Here is a 23,075-nt window from a genome sequence, read left to right on the forward strand (position 1 = left end):
CTTGCCCGCCTCGGTTAGCGCCATATTGGACAATTTGGGCTCAATCTTCATAAGAAGAGCCTTCCTCCGTTCAATGGAGAGAGAGGAATTGACATTCCCTATTAAACAAATGGCGCGCTGCGCCCAGCCACTTAGTTCTTCTGGGCCAATGGCCGTACCCTCAGATCTGGCAGTCTCCGCCATTTCAAACATTTTTGTCAGGGGTCCAAGGCTGTCTAGGAGCTTATCCTGACAAGCCCGGAGGGCCGAATCAAGGCCTTTGCGGGGATTGAAGCCTGATTTTGAGAGAAATTGGATCATCTTGGGATCCACATTTGGCGTTTCGCACACCTTATTTGGTATCAGGGGACGGGGGCATTCCGCCTTTAACTTATTCCGGGTCTCCTTGGAGAGCGGCTTCCTCACCCTATTCTCCAAATAGTGGGCAACATGAGGGATGGGTAACCATTCAGCCGACCTGGGATGGTGCAGGCTGTCAGGATCAAACAGGGGTTCACCCTGCGGATCAACAAGCGAGTCCGGACCCGCGGTACCAGCTTCTGGACCTGCGGCGGGAGGGGGGGGAAGGGAGCAACCCGAATACTCGTCAGCTACCTGAACCCCTTCCAGGTCCAAATCAGAGGTATAATGATCCTCCCTCAAATCCTCCTCATTTGACTCAATATCAGAGGCAGAACTATAGTCGGGACGAGCCCGAGCGGATTTCCAGTGGCGCGTTTTTTCTGCCTGGCGCTGACAGGCTCTTTTACGTGACCTTGGCACGTCGTCTCTTGATGGAACTAAGCCATCTACATCATCAATTCTGGAGGTACTAGGAGTCGGGCCCACAGTGGGGGTGGTGACCTGGGTTTGCGCTCTAAGCGCCTGGGAGACTGATTGAGAAATAATAGAGGACATATTCCCCATGGCGCTGGCAATAGCTGAAGTAATGGATTGTTGTAAATCCATAGCGTTAGGGTCAGCTTGCCTGAGGTTAACATCAGCAGGTGGTGCAAAGGGGCTGGTGGGAGGATTCCCCAGAGGCAGGGGGGAAGCAGAGGGTAAAGACATGACAAGGAGTTAGTCACTCCTGTAGGACACACACATAAAGAAAACGTGGCAGCTGAGATCAGAGGCAGTCTCCGGCGGCGATGCGGCGTGCAGACGGAGAACAGACCGGAAACAGGAAGAGGGAGTAGGGGAAGGAAGAACGCCCCCCCCCTACACCCTAGGTGTACAAAGATGGCGGCCGAACAGCCGCACAGCCGGCAATAAAACGAAGCTACGGGTGAGGCAAGATGGCGCCCGAGAATCTCGGGCCCGGCGCGACCCGCCCCTCAAGAGAATGCCGCCGAAATCTCGGAAATCGCAAGATTTCGGACGGCAAGAAGCGCGAATGCTGGAGCGAGAAGAGGAGCAATGGCGCCGGAGATCACAACAAGGTACAAGGACAAAACCAAGGGGGGGGAAAAGGGGAAGCGATAAGAGGACAAAAGCGCTCAACGAGCGAAGGAAAAACAAAGGTTGAATTAGGCAAGGAGATAAAACGAAATAAGATAGAAATATTCCGGTAAGGGAAAAAAGGGGCAAAGACAAGAAAAGGGGGTCGCGATAAACCCCCCCACGTCCAACAAAACAATGATAGTGCAATATAACCAAGAGGTACAATCTAATCCAATACCATAGGAGAACAATACAAATGAGAGGTACTTATCTGCTGGGGAGCAGCAAAGAAAGAGGGAGATACGTAGTGGGAAGACCTATTTATGGACTGTTTATGGGAGGGGTTACTTGGGGGTTTGTCCTTGATTTTTTATGTTAACTCTTTGCTGCTGAGGATTTAGTAAAGAAAGAGTTATGCAATACGAAGCCTCCGTGTCTTGTCATAAAATTGTGTTATGGTTCTTGGTAACAGAATCCATAACGCAATTCTGCTTTTACCACCAAACGAAGCGTTAACAAATTTCATAACATGAAACTCGTTCATCTCTACCTATTATATAGAGCAGATAACTGTTCATTACACACTTGAAAAACCTTAACTGTCAGCACAATTTTCACAGGGAAATGCACTCTACATAACGACATCTATCTCAGAGGTGTGGTTACATAACAGCAGTAGGTGGTAAAATAGGGAATAATTGGCAACATTTCCGCAGGACAGGTCCACAAGACAGGTATACAAGCAGCACAGGGTGTACTGAATCAGGTAAGCAATATTATTTATATTGGGACAGAGAGATAGCAGAACTAAATGTTTCATGTAAGGTTTCAGGGACTGTACTTTTACTATATTTTACTGTTAAGTGTTAGGATTTTTCCAATAGGAGTTAATTGTAGTATGTCTTGTATTGTATAAGGGAAGAGAGCAATCACAGGTAACAAAAAGGGACAAACGTACACTGTACTGTACTGTATATTAAGTGTGAGGTTACATTGACCTTTTGTAGCACAATTGATTTGAACAATTTAACTATAGTTGCAGTCCTTATAAATGCTTTAAGATGAATGCAATCTTGTGAGCTGCAGCTGGCATTCAATAGTTAAAACCAATCAGTCATGCTACAAAAAGTCGCATTGTAGCCCAAGACTAGAATAGACTTGGGCTGTGATCGATTAGCACCTAGTAACAAATTCTTCGGGTTTATGCACACGGCATATATTACGTGCAGATTTTCGGGCTGAAAATCTGCAGTGTAATTCAGTAGCAACTAGATAGAAGAGATTTTCAAAATCTCATGTATGTGGTGCGTACATTTTCTGTACGGAAATCTTTTGAAATATCCAGCATTGTGCAGATTTTTTGTGCAGATTTCACCTGTAAAATTTGGGGCAATTCACAACAGCACATATAGATTTTTGTGTGGGTTTGATGCAGCAGAAAAGAAAAGAAAATCCACATAAACTACACTGCTGTGTGCATGTACTTTTACAGTGCTTGTGCATAGTGTGGTCCTACAGCGGGTCCACATACAGATTACTCCTGATTGCTAGGCCAAACCTGTACTTTCCATGTGGAACAATAGCAAGTACAGATACAGCCTGGCGATTAGCAATATGGCATCCGTGTTCGGACTGTGGTTTTTACAGTTAGACTTGTTTAGTTTGCATGTCTCCGTTGCATTTCTACTGCCCCACAATCAGTGGAAAAAAAGGCTGTGTGAATACAAACACTAAAATAAGTGGATTCTGTGATTTACTGAAATGTGAATAAGCCCTTAGGCCTCATGCACACGACCGTTCCGTTTTTTGCAGTCCGCAAAAAACTGAAGCCGTCCGTGTTGCCTTCCGCAATTTGCGAAACGGAACGGGCGCCGGCAATATAAATTCCTATTCAGAATAGGACATGTTATATTTTTTTAGCCATGAAGTGAATGGGTCCGCATCCGAGCCGATGCGGCCCCAAACAATGGTCGTGTGCATGAGGCCTTAGACACAATTGTAAAAAGGTATACTAACATATATCAGCCCAACAGAGGCCAAAAGGTCTCTGTCGTCTATGGATATGTCTGACTCTGATATCAAGTGGACTCTGTAAACCCAGTGCCTAAGAAGGAAATTTTAAAGTTTATTGCAAATCTGCAATATATATAGCGTTGAAATATAGCCACAGATACTGAAAAGAGGGCTGATTGTGTGTACGGCATCAATATGGGAGCTTTCAAACCTGTTGTAGTTAAGAAATGAACATGACATTATTTTTACATTTGTTTTATTACATTAAGTGATTGTGGTGCTTAAGGCTACGTCTACACGAGGACATTTGTTGCGCGAAAATAAGTCGCGCGACAGATAGAGCACAACTACACTGCAACATTTGTAGCGCAACATTTTGTTGCACCAATGTCGCGCGACAATTTTTATAATGGCAGTCTATGGTGTCGCACTGCAACATGCAACATGCTGCGACTGCGGCACAACAGTCGCAGAAAAATCCATCTCGAATGGATTTTCTGCGACTGTTGCGTCGCAGTCGCAGCATGTTGCATGTTGCAGTGCAACACCATAGACTGCCATTATAAAAATTCTTGCGCGACATTAGTGCAACAAAATGTCGCGCGACAAATGTCATTGTGTAGACGTAGCTTTATGCAGCCTAATGAAAGTCTATATCTGCAAAATTGATACAGTTATAGTTTATCTCACTTTTCGTACAACCAGTATTTTTACACTCCCTGCTCTAAGCAGTTTATTAGCCAGTTTATCTGGCAATAAATGTATGTTGTATTTTGTTATTTTCATATACAAAATGAATACAAATCATGCAAATTAACTTTTTTTCAGATTATGGGTTCATGCACATGACTGTGATTAGCCCGGAAAACACAGTTTGTGTGTCTGCTGGATCTCTTGGGAAGACCGCGGCTTCCCTGAACTAAATTTACCATATCATAGCATTTAATGGTGCAGTCAGTTCATTCCTGTTCGTAGATCTCTGGTTTTTAACTGTGAGTTCAGCAGGTCAATGAGATTACAGCAATACCACTTTAATATAGTTTTGTTGTTGTGTTAAATGCTTTAATTAAAATATTTAAAAAATAATTGCATTGATATATTCTGACACCCAGAACGTTTTAAGATTTCTCTCTACATAACTGTGTGGGGGCTAATTTTTTGCAGGGCAAGTTCTAGTTTTTACAGTATTTTGGGGTGTGTACAACTTTTTGATAACTTTTTATTAAATTTTTTTAGGAAGCAAACAAAAACAAAAAAGGGAATTTGGCCATTTTTACTTTATTTTCCATTACAGCATTCACTGTACATGATAAATACTTGTATATTTTGTTAGTTTGGACATCCTGGCTGCCATTGCAACTGAACGGCTCCCCCGACCTTGGCACAGGGGAGCCCTTCAGTCACTAGGAGCAGCCGCCTCCCCGTAAATGATCCCTCGGTTGCTGTGGTTGCAGTTGACCATGGCATCTGAGGGGTCTGTGATAGGAGTTCTCTCACATACAGCAGTCAGCTACTCTGATCGAGCACTATGTTTAAAACCTTGCTGTATATATGCATATATAAGCCCTGCTTTACATGTGCAAGTGTGTGTATATATATATATATATATATATATATATATATAGTTACATTCACATGACCGTAGTGTTTTGTGGATCTGAAAAACACAGATACCGGGCCATGCGCGTTCCGCAATTTGCAGACTGCACATGCCGCCGCTATCAAAGAAAATGTATATTCTTGTCCGCAATTGCACCTAATTTTAGCTCACTTGCACCACATTTATATACTAGAACCGTCTTACTGAAAATGAACCTGTCGTACACGAAAACAACCACTAGATGTCAGACTTAAACCAAAACAGAAAAATCTGATTTATTAAGGGGCAATAAATGAGACACAAATTAACCCCTTCCCAACCAGCACCGAACTAGTACTAGTAAAGATGAGCGGAGGGTGGGGTGCCTGCTGTTTCATACAATTTAACACTTCAGATGCGGACTGAATACAGCATCTGAGCGGATGCAAACCTGAGAGCGAGCACCTGGTAGGCTCTGGCTCCCCCGTGTGGTGATCGGAGGAGCCGAAGCATGTATGAAGAGAATGACAAGAGGCTGATGCATAGTGTTTTCTATAGCAGGGTTCCATAAGAAACTAGTACATTTATCATAGACTCCAATGCTAATGCATTGAAGTCTATGAGCATAGCAATCTAATGATTGCTTGTTATTATTCCCTATGGGAACTATAAATTAAAAATATGAGAAAAAAATAATAACGTTTTAAAAAGATAAAAAAAATAAAAAAAATGAAAAAATAAATAAATATATACATCATAGGTATCACCACGTATGAAAACACCCATACTATAAAAACATGAAAATAATTTCCACATACAGCAAACAGTGAAACTGAAAAAAACATAAAAATGGCCGATTCGCTGCTTTTGGTCGCTTCATTTCCCACAAAAAATGTAATAAAAATTTATCAAAATACCCCAGAATGGTATCAATGAAAAGTAGAGATCACCATGCAAAAAAATGCTCACACAGCTGAATACACATAAGCTGAATACACATAACTACAAAAAAGTTATAGGGGTCAGAATATGGTGACGAAAAAATAAAACAGATTTTATTCCCAAAGTTTTTTAAACTATTTTACCAGTATCAAAACGTAAGGAAAACTAGACCTATAAGGTATGGACAGATTCGGACAGACTTGTACAATTAAAGTAACTAGTCAGTTTTATTGCACATCGAACATCGTAAAAAAATAAAATAAAACTGTGGCAGAATTGATTTTTATTTTCCAATGTCACCCCATTTTGATTTATTTTTCCCGCTTCCCACTACATCATATGCAATATTAAATGGTGTCATTGAAAAGTACAACTTGTCCCACAAAAAACAAGCCCCCATATTGCTATGTGAACGGAAATTTTTTATGTTATGGCTCTATAAAGGCAGGGAGTGCAAAATGAAAATGCAAAAACAAAAAAACCTCCGGGGTAGAAGGGGTTAAGGGACAATAAATGAAATGCAAATTAAAGACAACTGTTTCCAATACGCCTATTTGTTTTTTTCACTCCAAAAAAACAGGTGACCTTGATAAATGTGCCCCATGGACTGCCAGGAGGGCGCCTTATTTATGACGAGTCCTGAGTCTCTCTGCCAGCGCAGGGGGGCAAACAAAGAATCCTTATGAACAGAAATAAACCAACTATATCCTATAAACTGCTGTAAACATTCAGTGCTCTTCAGTACCCAACCATAAGACTGTGGCCACAGGGCATGGCTGTGCTGCGGTTGAGACCCAGTCAGCTTGTGGCCAAGGAGTGGTTGGATGCAGGGCTGGCGCTACTATAAGGCAAACCAAGCGGCTGCCTTAGGGCGCACCCTGGGGGAGGGCGGAAAAATTAACTTTCTTTTTTTCTTATCACTTACTTGTGAGTTGTGCCGCAACGTCGCCAGCCACCCGCCCCAGCCTGCGTACGCCTTGTGGCCCTGACCCTCACTCACAGAGCGGCACGGGCCCGGCAACACGGTCATGGGGTCAGGCCAGGGAGGTGTGACTGGCAAGTGGCGCAGCGGCGGCAGGTGGCAGCAGGGACTGGAGCTGACTGTGTCTTTGAGTCTGACTCACACACAGACAGATCACCGTAGCAGCAGGACAGGTGGGTAGGTGATCACTGATGAGCGCACTAGCGCCAGAGTGCACGGCATAAATGTGTTTAAAAAAAATTATTACATAAACAACAATCATAAATGGAGGGGGGGGATGGTGACCGTGACATGATGGGAGGGGGGACAATATCTGCAGTCTGTGACATGGGGATGGGACCAGGGCCGGCTGGGAAGGGGGGGCGGAATGAAGTGCCATGGGGACGGAAATGTGACACAATAGGGGGTAATGATGTGCTCATGATGTGACACGAAGGGGGTGATGTGACATGGTTTGGAGGGTAAGAAATGTGACATTGAGGGGGTGAAATGTGACATGGAGGGCTGATGTGACACAGGTGATTTGACATAGAGGGGGAGAAATGTGACACTGAGGGGGTGAAATCTGGCATGGAGGGCTGATGTGACAGAGGGGATTATGTAAAAAGAGGCAGCACTGAGGAGTAGAAGGCGGTGCTGGGCACAAACGGCGATGCGTGCGGCCGGGCACCATGCATCCACAGACCTCCCCTGCTTGGGCACCTTAATGATTGGATTGACAGGTTAGTAAAATCTGTTTTTTTACAAATAGCTTTTATAAGGCCACCTTAGAAATCAGAATGCTACCCTGGACATGAGCATATGTTTAGCTCACAGGGCTTATAGGTGGTGACAGAATACCTTTAATCATATACATAAATATGATAATTTGGGGCAGAGTAATGAGCCCAGTCCTCCACACCATAGAGCAAAGTGTGCAGATACTGCATATGTTTGGAAAATGTAATAAAAAGTTTGTGAAAGAAATTAAAAAGAAAACCTCCCGGAAATGAGAAGTGCACCTCCCTGAAATGAGTCTTTGCAGGTTGGGATGTCTGAGATTGGAATGTTTATTGATTGTTTATGACTATCGGTTACATGGTGACCTGAACCATGGGGAAGTTAACAATGAAAACTGAATAAACAACTTGGTTCTAATAAATTTGATCCTGCTGTGGCTTGTACGTGGTGTTCCAACTGCAACACAGCTGCCCTATGTGGCTTTAGCCTCGATGCTCTGTGTTTTACTAGGCATCAGGGTTGTGGCTGGGAATTGGAAATGCCCCATAGCCCCGCTGACTTGTTTTCTGAATGCTCCTGCCTGTATTGGAAGCATATCTTTATAGCATATTGTATAGACCGACATTGGGGGCCAGAAAGTATCTGCTGCTGAGAGGAGAGCTATTAACAGTCTTAGAAATGAGATATAGTATAGTATTTTTAAAAGCAGACAAAAGCGGAGCTACCATCATTATGAATAAGGACCAGTATTTGGCAGAAGCTCTTGCCCACTTGGTGGATGAAAAAGTGTATCATAAACTTAGAGCGGATCCTACAATATCCTTTAAGAAAGAGCTTGATCAGTTGTTATTGGATGCATATTCAGAGGGGATTATTAGGGATTCCCAACGTAGAGCTATGATGAACCAATCCCTGAGGGTCTGTGTCTTATATTTACTACTTAAAGTTCACAAAAATCTAGACAAGCCCCCAGGATGTCCTATAGTCTTGGGGGTTAATTCTCTATTTCAACCAGTGGCTATTTTTTGTTGACAGTTACCTTCAGGAGATTGTTAGAAGATCACGTAATTGTCTCAAGGATACGGGTGACTTTTTAAAGGTGTTGCCTGAGTTATATTTTTATTCTTTGTATGTTTCTAACTAGGCAAATGTAAGGACTTTACAATTCACTTACTTTATCTCCAGCTGCTGCTTTCTCGGATTTCACTGAGGGTCACATGACCTGTGATGTCAGCTTCTCTCCCTAGTCTGATGATGTTTCGTGCACAAGCCTGAGAGATCAGATCTGTGTCTGTACACCAGACTTCACTGTGCTGGCAACACAGCCCTGTACTGCCATCTGCTCTCTCCCTGGATTTATTAGGAAAAACTAACCCCTTAGTAGCACAGACTCAGGGCTGAAGGCTTTACTGAATAGCTGCAGGCAGTGAGGAGACAAATGCTGGGCACAGAAGCTCACAGACTAGAGGAGTTCTGCAGATCATTGCACAAGAACATGTAGGGGGAAGATCCTGTGTGTATCAGCAGTGTCATTGTCAGGGGCGTCGCTAGGTTAAAACATTCGAGGCTGTTTTTTCCCATGCCCCGAATGTCCTGCCTGCCTGCTAGATACAACTGTATTGCCGTACACAGAACGGCAATACAATTGAATCTAATACACTGGGAAGAGCTGAAGGACCTGTGGTGACATCACAGGTCATGTGATCAGCAAAACAGGCTGTGATAGGATGACCTGGATGATGTCACCATCATGTGACCAGTGCAGGATTGGACCGGAGTGAAGAGGAGAAGGATCCTAATGGTGATGTCTGTACATGAGAAAAGGTAAGTGAAGGGAGAGGCAGAGCAATGCTGGGAGTTGTAGTTATTTAACTGGGATGTATGTTAGGGCTGAAGGGAGGGATGCTATTGACATGGAACTGTGTGCCTCGAGGTGGCTGTATGTGTTGTGTCTGGTGTGTTGAGGGACTGTATGTTGAAAGTGGATGGTGGGGGGAATGATGTTTATGTACATGGGACTTAATGTTTAGGCTACGTTCACACTTGCATTTGGGGATCCGCTTGTGAGCTCCCTTTCAAGGCTCTCACAAGAAGCCCCAAATGCATCAGTTTAACCCCAATGCATTCTGAATGGATGCGGATCCATTCAGAATGCATTCGTTCGGCTCCGTACGGCCACCCGTTCCGTTTTGGAGGTGGACCCCAAAATGCTGCAAGCAGCGTTTTTGTGTCCGCATGGCCTTGCGGAGCCAAACGGATCCGTCCTGACTTACAATGTAAGTCAATAGGGTTGGATCCCTTTGCATTGACACAAAATGGTGCAATTGTAAATGGATCCGTCCCCCATTGACTTTCAATGTAAGTCAGTACGGATCCGTATTGGGACTTAGAAATTCAAATCTAATAAAAACTAATCGGTCCTGAACAGATACATTCATTTGTATTATCGGTGCGGATCCGTCCTGTACAAGTACAGGACAGATCCGCACAAACGCAAGTGTGAAAGTAGCCTTAGGGGGTGATGTTTACATGGGATTGTGTGTTGGAGGCGGCTGGGGAGGAGGTGATGTTATTTACATGGGACTGTATGGTGGAGGGAGGAGTATAACTGCAGGGGGCACTGCAGATCCAGGGGACATTATAGGCGGTCTTATTACTACTGGCGGCTCTATAGGGTCTTATAGATCCGCCTTATTTCTACTAAGCGCACTATGGGGGCCTTATTACTACTGAGGGGTCTGTAGGGAGCTTTATTACCACTGGGGGAACAATAGGGGACCTTATTACTACTGGGAACTCTGTGAGGGTATTATTAATATTAGAGGGCTCTTCTAATAATGGGGCATTGTTGAGGAGCATTATCACGGTTGGGGCAGTGTTACTATGAGGGCTTTCTAGAAGGGAATTACTATTGGTGGGACTATGAGGAGCACTATTACTATGGGGGGCAGTAATGTTTCTTCAGGATAGTATTTGGGGGTATTGGGGGAGGGCAGGGGCGTAACTAAAGGCTCATGGGCTCCGGTGCAAGAGTTCAGCTTGGGCCCCCCCTTCCCTCAGTGCTTTGTGTGTCTTGTTATGCACAAGTGTCTTTGGGCCCCTTCAGGCTCCTGGGCCCAGTAGCGACTGCTACCTCTGCACCCCCTATAGCTACACCCCTGGGGGGGGGGGCACAGCAAGCAGCAGGATAAGACTGTGGGGACACCAGTTGGGGGATATTGATAGAATGTGAGGAAGCTAAGATGTCTGTGTGTCACACTCTGCAGAGACGAGGCGGCTGAGAGAAGTTTTCCAGACCGAGTAGAGAAGATGATGAGAGAGAAGATCTACAGAGAAGATGATGACAGAGAGGAGACGTCACCTGGAGGCCCTGGATGTTGACAGGTAAGTGCTGCTGTATAGCAAGTACAGCAAAGTGCAGAGGGGGGGGGGGGGGGGGGCAATATATTTATTGAGGCTTGTGCCCCAGATCTTTTGAGACCCTAGCAACGCCCCTGGTCATTGTACAGCTGGGATTTGTAGTCCTACACATACAACATGCTGCTGAGTATCCCAGCAAGCGGACATGTCACTCAGGGAAGGACTTGTATTCACTCCCTTTGTAGAGCAGGGGGTGGGCACAAATATTCATGAGGAAAACCTCAGAGATTGTTGCTATTGCAGGTAAACAAAGGGCCAGAAGAGAACCAGGGAAATTAGGAAATATATATATTTTTGCCTAAAATTGCTTAGCTTAGTTATAAATTGCTGCCCATCAGATTTACAGTGCTATATATATATTTTTTATAACTCAAACAACCCCTTTAAAGGGGTTGTCCAGGTTCAGAGCTGAACCTGGACAGCCCTCCATTTTCACCCCGGCAGCCCCCCTGACAGGAGCATCGGAGCAGTTTATGCTCCGATGCTCTCCTTTGCCCTGCGCTAAATCGCGCAGGGCAAAGGCATTTTTCAGAGTTCCGGTGACGTACCGGGCTCTCCATGGGGCTGACAGGAACCCTGGTGACGTCACCGGCACTGGTGGGCGGGATTTGGCTCTGCCCTAGCCAGTAAAACGGCTAGGGCAGAGCTAAAGCCCGCCCCTCAGAGCCGGTGACGTCACCGAACACACTGCTGGGCGGAAGTTACCGCCCGGCAGTGTGTTATTAAAAACAAAAGAGCCTGTGCCCTGCGCGATCTAGCGCAGGGCACTGGAGCGCATCGGAGCATGAGATGCTCCGATGCTAGGCTCAGGGGGGCTGCCGGGGTGAAAATAAGGGTATGTCCGGGTTCATCTCTGAACCCGGACAACCCCTTTAACTAGTGGCGTGCTGCAGAGCGATCTGTGCCCACAGGGAAGAGAGGTATGTGAGCTTCAGGAACGGGACAAGGTGAGTAGTTACTGTGGGGTTTTTTCTTTGTGTTTTTTTTTATACAGAGGGGTCACAAAGGACTTTATTACTGTGGAGGGGGCACAGAGGGCATTACTACTATTGAGGAGGAACAGAGGGCATTACTAATGTGAAGGGGGCACTATGGGCATTTTCTACTAGGGAGGGGGCACAGAGCCAGAGGGCATTACTACAATGAAGGGGGCACAGAGGGCATTATTACAGTGAAGGGGCACAGTGGGCATTATTACTGTGAAGGGGGAACAATGGGGATTTCTACTATGGAGGGGGCACAGAGGGCATTACTACTATTAAGGGGGCACAATGGGCATAACTACTGTGAGGGAGCACATCTGTACAAAACTACTGTGAAGGTTGTACAATGAAGGCAATACTACTGTGAGGGGGTACAATTTATTTAAAGTATTGTGGGGGTGCCAGAGAAAGGACCCGCCCTGGGTGCCAAACACCCTAGGCACACAACTGCCTTTTAAGTAGGATTTCACATATGGATAGGACAGATATTTATTTTTAATGCATATTGGATATTCAAAATTTGTATACGATATATCTCATAGAGAAGGGATGATTGCAGTTTGGGAACAATTATGCAAGGATCCTCGTTTATTGTATCGATTTATTGGTCTGCTGATGACTTTATTGTATTTGATATTGACCAAGAATTATTTTTGGTTTAGGTCTGAATTTAACTTGCAGCAGCAGGCGAATTCGATGAGATTTTGCTAATATTTTTGATTCTGCTTTTGAGTCCACCCACTAGCGTAACTATAGGGGTCGCAGCGGTCGTGGTTGTGACCGAGCCCCTAAGCCAGGGGGGCTCAGAGAAGACAGCCAGGACAAGGAGAGTGGCGGCAGGAGAGGTAAGTTACTTTATTATTTTACAGTCTGATCTGAGGTCTGATATGGAGGTCTAATGGGGGGTCTGGAGAGGTCTCACTGGGGTCTGGAGGTCTGACTGGGGGAGTCTGGAGGTCTGACTGGGGGTCTGAAGTGGTCTAATGGGGGGGTCTGTAGGTCTTAAGTGGTCTAATGGGGGGGTCTGTAGGTCTTAAGTGGTCTAATGGGGGGGTCTGTAGGTCTTAAGTGGTCTAATGGGGGGGTCTGTAGGTCTTAAGTGGTCTAATGGGGGGTCTGGAGGTCTGACAGGGAAGTCTGAAGGTCTGACAGGGGAGTCTGGAGGTCTGACAGGGGAGTCTGGAGTGGTCTAATGGGGGGTCTGAAGGTCTGACTGGAAAGTCTGGAGGTCTGACTCGGGGGTCTGGAGAGGTCTGACTCGGGGGTCTGGAGAGGTCTGACTCGGGGGTCTGGAGAGGTCTGACTCGGGGGTCTGGAGAGGTCTGACTCGGGGGTCTGGAGAGGTCTGACTCGGGGGTCTGGAGAGGTCTGACTCGGGGGTCTGGAGAGGTCTGACTCGGGGGTCTGGAGAGGTCTGACTCGGGGGTCTGGAGAGATCTGACTCGGGGGTCTGGAGAGGTCTGACTCGGGGGTCTGGAGAAGTCTGAGTGGGGGTCTGGAGGTCTAATGGGGGTCTTATTGGGGGTCGAGAAGTCTAATGGGGATCTGAATCGGGGTCTGGAGGTCTAATGGGGGTCTGATTGGGGGTCTAGAGGTCTAATGGGGGTCAGATATGGCGGTCTGGAGGTCTAGTGTGAGTTTGGAGGTCTAATGGGGGTCTATAGGTCTGATATGGGGGTCCGGAGGTCTGATATGGGCATCTGGAGGTCTAATGGGGGTCTTATATGGGGGTCTGGAGTCTTATCTGAGGTCTGATATTGGTTTGGGGTCTTATCTGAGGTCTAATGGGGTCTGATGTGAGGTCTAAAACTGGGGTCTTATATGGGGTATGACATAGAGGTCTATAGAGGATTTGGTCTGAGATGGGGGGATCTCATTTAGGGTTTTATATGGGCGTCTTATCTGAAAGGAAAGGGGGATTTTTTGGTACAAGCAGACAATATAAAGGGGTGTTTTTTTCTGTGTGGTACCAGTATTATCAGGGGGATTGTTTCTGCAGGAAAGTATTGGGGAGTAAAGTGGACACAGTATTGGGGGTGGCAGGAAGGGGTGTTGAGAAGATGAGAAGGAGGATGGAAAAGTAGGAAAGTAAGATGTCCGTTTGTTAAACTCTGTAGAGACGAGGCGCAGCTGAAAGAAGTCACCATGGCGGTCTGGTCTGACAGGAGAAGAAGAGGAAAGAGAATATATACATCAGAGAAGAGAAGTCACTGGATGTAAGAGGTACATATGTGGCGCTGTACTACCCTGGATGTTCTGTAGCTCTGCAAGTAAGTCTTTAACCTCTTCCGGACATAGTGCGTACAGGTACCCCCTGATGTCCCGGTACTTAAGGATACAGTGCGTACCTGTACGTCCTATGTATTTCCGATCACCGCCGCCGGCGGGCGGTGATCGGAACCCGGTGCCTGCTCAAATCATTCAGCAGGCACCTGGGGACAATGCGCCCAGGGGTCCTGTGACCCTCCCGTGTAGGCGATCGCAGCAAACCGCAGGTCAATTCAGACCTGCGGTTTGCTGCGTTTCTGGGTTATTCGGGTCTCTGGGGACCCGATAACCCGGAACAGGATAGTGATAATACACCACTAATCACCATCCTGCGATCCTGAGAGGTGATGGTGACATCACCTCTCAGGATTGCCTCTCATTGGTTGGTTGGCTGGGTGGGCGGGCATTTCAAATTGCATCAGTGCTCCTCTCCTCCTCCTTTTCAGTCCAGGAGCCGAGGAGAGAGGAGCGCTGCGTCGGATCTCGAGCCAGCACCCCCATCTGTAAAAAGCTCAGGATCGTCAGCCAGCACCCCATCTGTGCCCCAGCACCCCCATCTGTGCCCAGCACCATCAGGTATTTTGGGAAAGTTAGTGGAAGGGAAAAAAAAAATAAACGTTGCTGATTGCATCACCCTAAATCGGGTGTCTGGGGTCCATAGCACAGCTGTGTGACCCTAGACGCCCCAGGGGTGCTGCAGCTTGCCCCCCCCCAACTTTTTTGGGGCATTTTTTTTGGGGGGGCGTACACCGACTGTGGCCAATTTTTTTTCAAATTTTTTGGCCTTTTTTTAGTTAGTCTTTTTTATGGCTGTTAGGTTTAGGGTAAGTTTGAGAACACCTGTGCCCCCACACATACGCACACCAAATAAAGTTAATCACGCACACACACAGACACACACTCCCCTATGGCCCGCCGGATGTTCTCGGCCGAGGAGGTATACACCCAGCTTGCCTCCGACTCTGAGAGTCCCAGTGAGGACAAGGATGACCCCACTTTCTAACGATGATGATGCACCCCTAGAGTAGAAACTCCATTAAAGCGACCCCATCTAAGAAACTACATCCCTCAAGGTATTAAAAACTGATTTTACAAACTTTATTAACCCTAGATGTTCCTCAACAGTTTATGGCAAATGGAAATGAAATTTCAGAATTTCTATTTTTGGTAACCTTGCCTCACAAAAATGTAATATAGATAAACCAAAAATCATATGTACCCTAAAAAAGTCCCAGCAAAACGGCCACCTTATCTTGTAGTTTCCAAAATGGGGTCACTTTTATGGAGTTTCTACTCTAGGGGTGCATCAAGGGGGCTTCAAATGGGACATGGTGTAAATTAACCAGTCCAGCAAAATCTGCCTTCCAAAAACCACACGGTGGGCCTTTCCCTCTACGCCCTACTGTGTACCCGTACAGTAGTTTACAACCACATATGGGGTGTTTCTGCAAACTACAGAATCAGGGCAATAAATATAGCATTTTGTTTGGCTGTTAACCCTTGCTTTGTTACTGGGAAAAATTGATTAAAATGGAAAATTTGCCCAAAGATTTAAATTCTCAAATTTCATCTCCATTTGCCAAAAACTCTTGTGCAACACCTAAAGGGTTAACAAAGTTTGTAAAATCGGTTTTTAATACCTTGAGAGGTGTAGTTTCTTAGATGGAGTCACTTTTATGGAGTTTCTACTCTAGGGGTGCATCAGGGGGGCTTCAAATGGGAAATGGTGTAAATAAACCAGTCCAGCAAAATCTGCCTTCCAAAAACCACACGGCGCACCTTTCCCTCTACGCCCTACTTTGTGCCCGTACAGTAGTTTTATGTAAGCCTCACAAAGTGACTTCAGACCTGAACTGGTCCCTAAAAATGTGGTTTTTGAAAATTTCAGAAAAATTTCAAGATTTGCTTTTAAACTTCTAAGTCTTGTAATGTCCCCAAAAACTAAAATGTCATTCCTAAAACATGAAGTAGACATATGGGGGATGTAAAGTAATGACTATTTTTGGAGGTATTACTATGTATTATAGAAGTAGAGAAATTAAGACTTGGAAATTTGAAATTTTTTAAAACTTTTTGGTAAATTTGGTATTTTTTTATAAAGTACAATATGTGACGAAAAAACAATCTCAGAATGGCCTGGCTAAGTTAAAGCGTTTTAAAGTTATCACCACTTAAAGTGACACTGGTCAGATTTGCAAAAATGGACTGGTCCTCAAGGTGAAATATGGCTGTGTCCTTAAGGAGTTAAAGGGGTTGTCCGCTTTTTTTAATTTTTTTGTATGCATGCTGCTTTCTCTGCTCTGTTTACCTGCTCATCACTGCAAATGCTACGGCGAGCAGGGGAACAGAACAGTAAAAGCAGGTCTCAAATGAGCGCTGCCCTCTCTTCAAATAGCTGATCATCGGGGGTTCCGGAGGACCCCGGCTGATCTGATATTGATGACCTATCCTGAGGATAGGTCATCAGTAGTAAGAAGAGGACAACCCATTTAACAGTAGGACTGGAGGGAGGGGTGCATTTTGGGCAGCAGAAAAGCTAGGTGCACCAGCGCTGAGTGTGGGGGGGAGAGGGGGGCAAGCTGAACTCTTGCACCAGGGCCCATGAGCCTTTAGCTGTGCCCCTGTATTTAATGGTCCATATGTCTCCCACATTTCTATGTGGTTGAGGTGTGTGGATGACATTTTCCTTTTGTTGGAGCGTGTTACTTTTGTTCGGAATTTGAATAGTCAGCATGATTTATTGCAATTTACATGGACTAAGGATGAGAACTAAATACATTTTTTGGATGTAGAAATATCAAGGAACGAACAGAACTTGTTAACCACGTTATTCTCCAAGTCCACAGATAGGAATAATTTACTTAGGAAAAATAGTTTCATGCTCCCCAGACTTTAAAGGGTATTCCTAAGAGTCAAATGATTCGTACTAGAAGGATTTACAATGATAAGACTGACTATCTGAGGAATATGGAGAAAATGTTGGATAAGTTCACAGCCAGAGGATATGAAAAGGTGTCTGTGAAAAAAGTTGGAATTGAGGTATATCATATGGACAGAGAGAGTTTGATTGTTCCTAAAGGGGTTGAAAGAGAGAAGAGTGATGAAAGATCATTATTCATATCAAAATATGAGGCCCATTCTGATTTAATTAAGAAAACTGTCCTTCAACAAGACCCTAAGTTTGGACAGTGTTTGTGTACAGAAAAGTGAGGTATTTTACAAATCAATTGATTAGAGCTGACATTGTACCTAACTGGATGTCAAGACAACGGTATTGTAACGGTCACGTCCACACACACACAGGGGGAAGGATAGTGACCACTGCCCTCCACTCTCACCCCTGACCCTGCCTACTTGCCTCATGAGTCCTGATGACAGGGGACAACTGGACGACAGTCCCTTACTTAGGATATGTGCAGGGAAGACAGACAAGACAAAATACGGAACGTGAACGGACCGGGTCAGAACCAAGAGAGCTACGCAGTACAAAGGGTTAAGCAAAGAATGGTCAGGAGAAGCCGGGGTCAAATACCAGGAGAGTAGAGAAGTACCAGAGGAGTCCGCAAAGAGTAGTCAGGTGGGAGCCGAGGTCACAATACCAAGAGGGATGCGCAGTACAGGAGGAGCAGGCAAAGGATCATCAGGGAACAGGATCAGGTAAGTAATCAGTAGTCCAACAACTAGTCAGGAACCTAGAATTAACAGGCAACCTGTGGCCAGCAGGCTGCCTGTATTTATAGTGGGGTCTGAGGGTCATGTGACGTGGCCAGCGTCACATGACCGACAGACAGACAAGTCGAGCGCTGAGTGATCATCTCGGCGCTCAAGGCAGACCTAAGAGCAGGGAGCCTCCCAGCTAGCAAAGCCGCCCTGGGAACGAGGCCAAACACAGACCCTCGCTCCCGAAGCTAAGCAGCAGGTGTGCGGCTGATGGGAGACCGAGTGCGCCTTTGGCGCCCTGTGACAGGTATTTGAAAACACAAAATGAGGCACATTTATGTGTCTGTGCTGTGTAAATTGTAATGACATTATAAAAGGTGACTATATTTGTCATCCCTCACAGGGATAATAATTTTTTAGCTGTGAATGTAAAAATGTTATTTATTTGTTGAAATGCCTATGCGGCAAGTTATAGGTCAGCCGAACATCTCTTTTTTTATGATTGCATTTTACTCATTTTGGGCTAAAAATCATTTTTTCAATTGGTCGTCATAAAAAAATTATTCAGCCATTCTGTCCCAAAGGGTTAGCTGTTTTTCTAGCTGTTTGAGTGGTATATTGTAGTTTCACTTTTTGTCAGTCATCCAATAAACCTTATCTTTAAATTACTAAAAGGTTATAAACACGTATTTAAGCCTATTCCTATCAGTAAAATAAGAATTGAGCTACAATGAATTATAGGGTCAGAGACCAGAGATAAGGAGCTGTCAGCCGAGCTGCCTGATGGAACAGAATGAAAACAGACAGAAGGCTATTAGAGAATCTCAAGGCTGTACAGAGAAAAGGGTTCTACATTTTTTTATAAAAAACAATAAAAAAAATGACTTTTAGATTAAAATGAGTACAATGCAATCACAAAAAAAAATACCCCATGCTCTCCCTTGTCTTGTGCTGCATTGTACAGGGCAAGGTCTGTTTGCATACTGCCGTAATATACCAGGCTTCTTCTCATTATGTTAGGCGGAGACTTCTACCTAGCAGTGAGCCCGGTAACATCACCGGCACAAATGGCCGGTTTGTAGCACATCTCTAGGCTCTTTTAGAGGCAGGTACAACTAGAAGCCCTATACATCACTAGCAAACAGCAAACCAGCAAATAAACAGACCTTGCCCTGCGCAAGGCAAACGGGAACATTGGAGGAAGGAAATGCTCTAATCCTCCACTCATATATAGTAAATTAGTTAAGAAGAGGTTATATTCAGCTTCAGCTCTAAAGGGTTTCTACCACTTCGTTTTCACATAATTAGGTGTCAGACACTAGCGATCCGCTAGTGTCTGCTCTGCCAAACAATCCTAATATAATAGCTTTTGGGGCAGCCGTTTCTCTAAAAAAAGAACTTCTATTAATATGCTAATGACCCTCTAGGTGCTATGGGGGCGTCATTAGCACCTAGAGGATCGGTCTACCTTCACAAAATTCCGCTGCCCAGCGCCTCCCTCCAGCCCGCCCATCTCCTCCGGAATGCGATCAAGCGGACGAATTCTTGCGCATGCGCCGTGCGCGTCTGTTTTCGGCGCATGCGCAGTGAATGTCCGACCGCTTCCCTGCTCAGACATCTCCACTGCGCCTGCGCCGATGACGTCATAGTGCTCCGAGGAACAGGCGCAGTGGAGATGTCTGAACAGGGAAGCGGTCGGACATTCACTGCGCAATACTGGATCCTGGGATAACATTAGCCAGACATTCTGACTACAGTCCCAGCAGGGGACCAGAAAGAGATGAGAAAGCGACCTATTGAACCTTTGATGGACTCAAACATAGTCATTTTTAATATCTCTGGTCGTAGGCATATTCTTGTGCCCTTGGAAGGCTGAAAAGCTAGCTTTAAGCCATCCTGCAGAACCACAAGCCCCAGCAGAGTCAAGTTTGGTCTTGTTGGACTCGAGTCGTAAAATCATAAGGGTCATTAATACATTAATGTCATAGCTGTATTTAGTGGTTCCACAGAACTGTGGGCTCAGCCAGAATAAAAACATTCAAGGCTGACCTTAGCTGGATCATAAACCTTGCCGACACCTCCTCGACCCTGCCCACACGTTCGTACCATTGGTAGGCAGAACTGCTGGCACCTCCTGTTTTAGAACTGTTATAAGATGCTGTCAGGGCATTGTATGGCAACCCTGCCTTGCCTTAACACCTGGATTTGTATCGCATTCTGAATGTCAGTGCTCAGGGTCCACTGATATTATACCAATCGGATTGCACAACGGCTTCAAGGACTGAAACAGAGGAACTTAAGTATACTTTTTATCCATTATCCATTCCGGAACAATGCCGGCAAGTGTTCCGGAATTTTGGATGGAGATAAAACCGTAGCATGCTGCGGTATTATCTCCGTCCTGAAAAGTCAAAAAGACTGAACTGAAGACATCCTGATGCATACTGAATGGATTGCTCTCTATTCAGAATGTATTAGGATAAAACTGATCAGTTATTTTCCGGTATCGAGCTCCTAGGACGAAATTCAATGCCGGAAAAGAATAACGCTAGTGTGAAAGTACCCTAAAGGGAATGTGTCACCAGACACATGACCTATTGATTAAATTATGATTTTATGTTAATCATATTGTTATAGAATTTTGGTGTTTTTTATTGAATTCTTGATGCCTCTGCCTATATTTAAAAAAAATTGTGCAGTTCTCACATTGGTAACTAGGCCTAACAACACGTCAAGACTTGTTCCTCTTTTATAGCAGCCACATAGGTCATATACACAATGGACAGAAGCTGACTCTGAATTATTTGGAAGAGTTTTGCAGGCATATGCTATGACCTGTGCAGTAGATAAACTGTGACCATCATCTGCTGTGAATGGTGGATCCTATGTTATCTATATATACAGTAGATTAGAGATGAGTGAATCTATTCTAACTGAATTGAATTCATTATGAATAAATAACAAAAATTCTTCTGTCAAACAAATCAGAAGTTTTAGTGATTTGCATCGGAATCATACAAAATGCATCTGTGCCATTTTATTGTGAGAATTAGCAGGGGAAACAACAGAAAAGATGAAGATGGAGGATCACATGACCATGGGAGAAAGGGGGCTTACCCTAATCGACTTAGAGGCTAACAGCCTGTTAGCCAATAAGGGGCTGTATTTTGGAAGGTTCTTCAACTTCTAGGCTGGAGAGATACCATTTTAAGCACAGCTTGCGATCTCAGAGCATGTATGTTGGCTGTGTCTCAGAAAAAAAGCAATTACAGACACAAGTCAATAATCTAGGTGTGGTAGGGAGAGTATAGGGACAGGATAAGGACATTTAATTAGGTAGATCACAGTTTTATAAGTGAAAGCCTAGGTAGGGAGGGGCTGTTCACTCAGAGTACACACAGATGCTAGCAACTGAGAAGTTCACGTTGCACTGCAAAATTTGCAACCAAAATCCTGCAAGTCTCATTTCTATCCTGTAAATGAGCAGCCAGCCGGACATTTCTACAATTCATAAATATTTTACAAACTTTTTGCTAACACCCCAGAACCAGCATCGATAACATAAATTCTGTTACAAATGTGTTGTATTGCATCAATACCGTGTATTATTAACAGGCGCATTGTGCTCAATGACTGCATTAATATACTAGTTTCAGTTAACACATTGTATTGCGTCAAGATACAGTACTTTAGGATGGGGTAAACTATTGGTGAACCAAGACTGGAGAGAGAGGATAATGACGGGGTGGATTAGGACAAGGAAAGCAGTAATATGTGAAAAATGGAGGGAAACTCAGCTGAAACTAATGCACAGAGCAATATACGCGTTCAACTTAATTAATACACGTAATACACAGTCTTGGATAAATAAATGTCCAAAATGTAGTCTCCTAAAGGCGGATTTGGACCATGGGGTGTGGCTATGTCCCAAGACGTGGCAGTATTGGGAGTGGTTGCTGTCTTGGATTAAAGACACGTGGCATATTGATTTACCATGCGAACCAGAAGTAGTTCTATTTCATATATTTCCAGACACAATCCAAGTACCCAAACTGATAGATGGGGTGTTACTAGTAGCATTGAAATGCTTATTACAAAAATGGCTAGAGCCTCAGACTCCCACAGGTACAGAATTCCACAGTCTAATGCGTCACTTCCTGTTAATGGACCAATTAGATGCGGAGTCCAATAAGAACAGGAGTTCAGCAGCTTTTTTGAATAAATGGTCGAAATTTATTGCCAAACATTTGTCAACGGAAGAAACACAAGCTCTCATGAGTAACTTTAAACATATTGAATGGTACTAACAGAAAGATATCAGAGGCACTCTAGGAAAATTGAAAGTTTCATGAATTAGGAGAAATAGATATAGATATAGGAGGTTTATTTTAGGCTTGCCTTTTCTTATTGCTCTTTGGGCAAGGTAACAATAGTATAAGGGAGGAGGTACATCCAGACAGTATTTGGTTGGGAGGAGGGAGTGGGGTTATTCTTTCTTTATTCATTATTAATTTCTTAGACTTAATGCTCTTTATTTTGTCATTGTCAGTGTTCGTGATATTGTTAAATTTGGAAGACAGGATATCATTGATATAGATTGATACCTGGGTCATATGAAATGTATACATCCTTATATGTGTATCTATGTCTGAATAATTTTCTGTCTGCGGAAATGAAATAAAATGTTTTGAAAAAAATTAATAAAAAAGATACAATACTTTATTAGTAAATGTGTTGTGCTCCAATAACAGCATTTATATACCAGTTAACTCCTTATATTGCACCAAGAAGCCATGATTTATAAGTGAATGTGTTGTGCTGCTATAAAACCATTTATATGCCTGTGTCAATGCATTGTATTACCATTATATATTGTCAATACAAGTGCGCAGTGTGTTTGTAGAAGGGGAGGGACATTCAATTGCACCTTAAATTTGAGAAAAGTACACTTAAAGGGCCTTTGTCAGCAGATTTGTACCGATGAAACTGGCTGACCTATTGCATGTGCACTTGGCAGCTGAAGGTATCTGTGTTGGTCCCAGGTTCATATATGCCTGGATTGCTGAGAAAAAATTATATATTAATA

General features: G+C 44.4%; 1 protein-coding gene across 1 annotated transcript in view; it reads left to right on the top strand.

Moving 5' to 3' along the window:
- Positions 1-2,139: 2,139 nt before the first annotated feature.
- Positions 2,140-23,075, top strand: part of LOC122922179 (carbohydrate sulfotransferase 9-like) — a 44,507-nt gene continuing 23,571 nt past the window's right edge. Inside the window, exon 1 of the mRNA XM_044272694.1 lies at positions 2,140-2,188. The gene's annotated coding sequence lies outside the window, so the exon portion shown is untranslated. The remainder of the gene's footprint in view (positions 2,189-23,075) is intronic.

This window comes from Bufo gargarizans, chromosome 11 (genome assembly GCF_014858855.1).
Source record: "Bufo gargarizans isolate SCDJY-AF-19 chromosome 11, ASM1485885v1, whole genome shotgun sequence".
NCBI classification, from domain to species: domain Eukaryota; kingdom Metazoa; phylum Chordata; class Amphibia; order Anura; family Bufonidae; genus Bufo; species Bufo gargarizans.